Below are 6,442 nucleotides of genomic sequence, written 5' to 3' on the forward strand. Positions count from 1 at the left end.
TTCTATTTATTTTTTCTTGTTTTTCTATTTATCTTCTTTTGTCACGTTTTCTTTAATTATATGTATCTAGCTAGCTAGAGTGGCGGTATATAATTAGGAGGGCAGTCAAGCTATTCAGTACGAATTATGTTGTACGAATTCGTAAAAAGGCTTATTGTACTATTAATCATTTCTTCAACAGGTGAAACTCTTTTTAAAATGATGACGCCAAAATTAAACACCTAATAATATGCTATAATTATTATCAATTGTGAATTCTATTTCTAAATTATTTGTTAAAATTTTCCTAAATAATTTTATTTTTAATAACTATATTAATTATCATTTACAAGCTAAATATTATAAGTTTTTTCTATTAAACGGTTGTATCTGTATGATATTTTTTTATGATGATGTGACCGCTAATAATTATTATATGTCATTTATCTAATCGTCACTTGTCATTTATATTTTTAGTTATTTTAAATTTAAACCATTATCAATTGTCAATTATATTCTAAATTATTTGTTAAAATTTTTCTAAATAATTTTATTTTTAATAGCTATATTAATTATCATTTAGAAGCTAAACATTATAGGCTATTTTTCTCTTAATTTTTCTCTCTTATAAATTAATTACTATTATTATCGAATATAATAAATAGTATTTTATTAAACAGTTTTTTTTTCAAACAAAATAAGGTTGTTCAATTTTTAAATTTTTGTATTTCTTTTATTCTTCTTTATCATTGTACAATTGAAGTGAGACTAAATATTTATTTTTGTTTTTGAATTTGTTAGGTTTTAACAATTAAGACTAAAGATAAAAAATTAAAATTTTGTCTTTGAATTTATAAGAAGTGAGACAAATTAATTTTACCATTAATTTTCCCCATTAACTCAAATGGGCTATTCATGTATGACACTTTTCTAATAATGATGTGACAGTTAACTATTGTCATATGTTATCCATTTGGTTGTTACATGTCAAAAAGTTAATTTTGATTTGGTCTTCAAATTTAATCACTTATTGATATTTTGGTTCCTAAACTTAACACATATTGTTAATTTTGTCTCTAAAAGTACTTCTAAATTTTCAATTAAATCTCATATTGCATGAAATTATTAGCATAAATATTATCATATTTTGATCTCACTTCTATTTTTTTGTAATTCTGTCATTTAAATTATATTATAAATATGAAACTAATTTATGAGTGATTACATCATCATAGTAAGTGTTAAATCTAGGACATTACTAACAAGATTATATAAGGTTTCAAATCAAATATTTTATGCAAATTAAGTTATTATCTTATATATTATTAATATGTATAGAATGTTAGATTAATTAATTAATTAATCTATTTTATTAAAAAATATTAATGATGAAAAGATACTTAAAATAAACTTGACCCATTATAACGATTGAATATAAGGGAACATGAAAAATAAAAGTGTTAAAATGATTTTCTTATATATTCTTTTGCAAATTTTACATCGTTGTTCAACTATTGAGTATTAGAGAACATGACTCATTATAAATTAAAAACATGACCTAAAAAATTGAGCATAAAATATAATTTATCCAATATATTCTTAATGAATAAGGTACTTGTCGCCTGTCTTGTTGGAGTATACAATATATACTATCTACAAAATTAAGTATAAAATATAGTTTACTCATTATATTAGTTATGTTACCGTATACAAAATAAAAAATTCCAATAAAAGGTGAAAAACAAAGATATCTAATTTAGTCTTAAATTTTGGTCGAATAAAATAATTCACTTTGTATCTCTGCTTTTTAATTTCCTACTTAATTAAATAAATATATTGACTTTTAAAAATAAATTATTTGTTAGTATTTAAACATTTACACAATACACATTTTTAATTTGATTCTTATGAAAACTAATTTAATTTTCTTATGTTTATTTCATTTCAATTCAGTTATATTATTGTGTGTCACTGTCATAATATTATTTGTTAGAATTTTAACTTAATAAATTATAATAAATAAATTAATTAATAGTGATGTCAAATATAAAATATAACACTTCTGATTTCTATATTTGACAATTTTTTTCATTTAATTTTCATCACCATAAATAATTGTTATAACTATAGACAAATGTCATATATACTATCGCTATGATAACTCTTATATGAAGTGTGACACTTAATTAAAAATTTAAAAATACTTTCATGGACCAAAATGATAATATATAATTAAGTTTAGAAATCAAAATGTCACTAAGTAGTTAAGTTCTGTAATTAAAATGACAATAAATTGTTAAATTCAAATATTAAATCAAAAAGTTAATTTTTTGACACGTGATAGTGATGTAGATGATGACACATGGTAACGGTCAATTGTCACATCATTGCCTGCTAGGTAGACACAATCGTTTCAATTAATGAAAAAAACTAATGATAGAATTAATTTATTTCATATTTTATAAATTTAAGGAAAATTTTAATTTTTCATCTTTCACATACCTAACCGTTAGCGCATAACAAATTTAATGATAAAAATATTAATCTCTTGAAGTGAATTATCTATATCACACTCCCTCCATTAATAAGACATAGTTGACTAAATTACACTTATTAAGAAAACTAGTTGATTTAAGTATTGACATTAAATTTATTTTTAAATGTAATATTTTTTTCAAAGTAGCATTTAATTATAGATTAAAATAAATAAGAATATATTAAGTCAAAAATTAAGTAATTCACAATAAAGATAAAATAAAGTGTTATAATAAGGGGAAAATCTGTTAATTATATCTTATAAATAAAGACCGATTGAGTAATATGATCTATGTATATAATTTGATCACTTTCAATTTTTCATAGTCAATTAAAAGTGAAATTAGAATTATTCAATTATAAAATTTTCATAAAAAGATCCGTGGCTATAAAAATAAAAAAAAAATAGAATAATAATGAAATTGATGTATGGTGAAGTTACATTTATCTTCCAAATAACTCTTGGAAATTCTAGAGATAGCGTTGGCTACCCATTGCTGTCTTTTGACTCACATTGAAACTTAATTGCGTTGAGTGGTGCTTGTGTACGTCAAAGATCTAGTAACTTGGTCTTTCTTTCTTTCACTACCAAGAAACAAAGTACGGTGTTTAAATCAGCTGATAAATTTGGGAGCTTACTGTTATAATTATTGGGTTGGCATTTGTGGCGAACATTAGATATCATCTCATGACTCCGAATCTATATCTGTTTCCACAATGATAGGAGGGGGACCCACATCTTAACATGAACCTCTTCTTAATGTCAACCATGCAAATGCTTTTCATACAATTAATTAATTGGTTAATTGCATCATTTTTTACTGCTCCCTCTCGTAACTGTGTACCTATTAACTAATACCCTTGTAACATTATTGTCACGTACACGTAGGACTGAGCTCGATTCAATCTTATTTTGACATATTCATCTTAAATAATAATTAAAAATAGAATTCATCGCTTATATATGAAATTTTATATTTTTTTTATTTTCATAAAAATGACAGATAATAAATGTACGAGTGATGGATTACATCAATATAATATTTAAGACTGAACTATTAAAATATAAATAGAATACTGATAAGTAACCTTTAACACCTTACACAAACAAAATTAAAAGTGAAAAAAAAATGAAAAGTTACTGCTAATTCCGAATTTTAAACTCGACTCAAACCTAATTGCTGGACCATCCCAATTTGACTGGAAACTGTCTCATAGTTTATTCAATTTAATAGTTGGATCAAATGTGTTTATAATTTCACATTGATGTCATCAAACTAGCCATAAACTAGATTGACCTATGTGATTTAATTTCCTTCCAGCGGAGTCCAAAGAAGAATCGTTTCACAACAGTCAAAGGTCTGTTACACGCTGCAGTCTGTCTCCCATTGTTTCAGTCTTCTGACAAACTCAGTACTGAATTACTGATCACACAATGTAGAAACGAGTTTCACCATTGTTTAGTATATGAAATCAATGTTTTACCGATTTGATGAGTTTGTTTTTATTTTGTTTTTTAACTCATCAGGATATACATCGATTGAGAATCAAGAATTAATTTCTCAAAATATTAAAATTTACTATGTTTATTTAAGAGATCAAATCTTTAATTGTATATATAAAAAATAAAGTTATCTGTGAACTACATTATATCATATTGATTATCCATGTATTTAATCAATGATCCATTGATATAATATTAACTCTTTCTAATTTAATTACTAGTTTGATTTTTATAAAAAATATATATATATATTTATTAATCTCTTAACTTTACATATGCATTTAAGATACTAGTTAACTTGACTTTAAGTATAATTACTCCTAACATAATTCATGATAACACTTCAATATCATGAAATAATTGGAAGCCACCTGGACCATTCACAAGTTGCCGCTTCGCAATTCCTGCGATCAACAACTTGAACTCGTGTCCATTTTCGTTCTCGTATATAGAATCAAGTAACCAATAGGATGTATCTGCTAGCTAACCCAAAGTACTATAACTTGATGCATTAACCAAAACCATTGAAATGCAATAGACCAATTTAGATACTACTACAGTAGGTAGTATATTCATTATTACTAAAAAATTGCGAAGACATGGATTGCTTGACGTAGGAAGAATAACGAGGGTTTTGCAAAGTCCTATATTACAGAGTTAATAATAGGGTTAGCTAGGTGCCTTTATGAGTGAGTTAATGTGGGTGTTGTTTGAGAGAGATCAGAGAGTGTTGGTAAACATCAATGCCCTAAATGTGAGGCTATGAAATAGATTACTTTGGCGGAGGGTTAAGGCAATTTACTATCACCTCCAATTCATCCACTTGAAACCAATTCATTTAAGGGCAATGCAATGTGACACATATTTTTTGGATTCTTTTTCTTGCAGATAGCCTTTGCTTAATGGAAGTTTATAAAAGAGTCTCATTCAGAGGGAATTAATTAATGAGAAGGTCCCATGAACCTGTCATGCCATGTGCGCAAAGATTTACTATATGATGAAATATCAATAGATCTTATCTAATTATCGTGTACCTGACGAGGCTACGGTAGCAACAAATTAAGACCTATCGAAAACAAAATGTAATACAATGAAGTCCAAACCACATAGACTCATGTCTCATGGTATTCATGGACAGGTCAGCCTTGAAATTTCAGAAGAAAATTCCACGTGACTGTAGAGTTCCGGCATAATAATGGCAAAGACAATTCCAGAATTTTTTTCTGAATTGTTCTTTTCTTCAATTGGAATTAGGTAACGACCATGATTATATACATCAATATATACTTCCATTCCATTTCAGTTTTCCTATTTTTCATAATTTAGATCCATTGCAGAGAACAAGAGAGAATTTTTTTTTTTTTTTTGCGTGGTGTAGGTTATGATTCGGAAAATTTTTGCTTTGATCATGAAATCATTCTCATTCCGTTGTTTTTCTCTTGGTGTCTAGTTGGGCGTATTGAAATTGGATCATTTCGTAGTACGTTTATTGTAGTGGGCCATCCTTTTTCTCTCTCTTTGGATTTTCTGTTCACTTCTCAGGCCGACCTCGTTCAATCCACATCTGTTGGCCCAAACAACAAAAACAAGAACATAAATAATGAAATAAAATTCTGGAGCAAAAAATAAAATCAACTTGACAATTTGAAAAAAGAAATTATAGTTGCACCAATATCCTTTGAATTAATAATTGCAGTTGAAATTGAAAAGGAAATCTCAGTCGGCCCATTTTTTTAAAAAAATAATATTTGAAATAGATTAAATAAATTTACACTAACAAGTTGTTAATTTCAATACATAATTCATTATCTTTAATCATTCAAATTTTATGGATAGAAAAAATTAAACGTCAATGAAAGAACAAACCTTATCATACTATAAATACTTTTGACTTGAACAAGATAACTTATAGAAAATATGTGGTCAAGGATTTGAAAGAAAGAAAAAAACACACACACACACAATTTTTAGAGAGAGAATGTTTTTCTCGCTAATTCTTCGTCAATTAGTGAAACATTCATGAAGGAAAAATCACCTACTAATCCATCACAAATTGGTGAAGAATTAGCTAAGAAACATTTTTCCCTTGCTATTCCCATGCAAGCATAGAAAATTATTTAGTGAAGGAATTTTTCCCTCACAAATCCTTTGCTAATGGAAACATGATAATTGAAAACAAAAAAATTTAAAGTTAGTGAGGGCTTGTTTTCCTCTTGATTCCATTGTTGTTTTGTAAAAGTAGTATCCCATGCAAAACCCTTGCAAGATAGATCACCAAATTGAGTTTAACGAGGGACATTTTCTTTTCAAATCTGACACAAGTTTGTGAAGGATAATTAATTTGTCTTGTAAACCCCTCGTACATGTAGAATCTAAAAATTGTAATTTATCAAGGGGATGTTTTCCCTTGCAATTCCTTCTCTA

The sequence above is a fragment of the Glycine soja genome, chromosome 4 (assembly GCF_004193775.1).
Source record: "Glycine soja cultivar W05 chromosome 4, ASM419377v2, whole genome shotgun sequence".
Taxonomy (NCBI): domain Eukaryota; kingdom Viridiplantae; phylum Streptophyta; class Magnoliopsida; order Fabales; family Fabaceae; genus Glycine; species Glycine soja.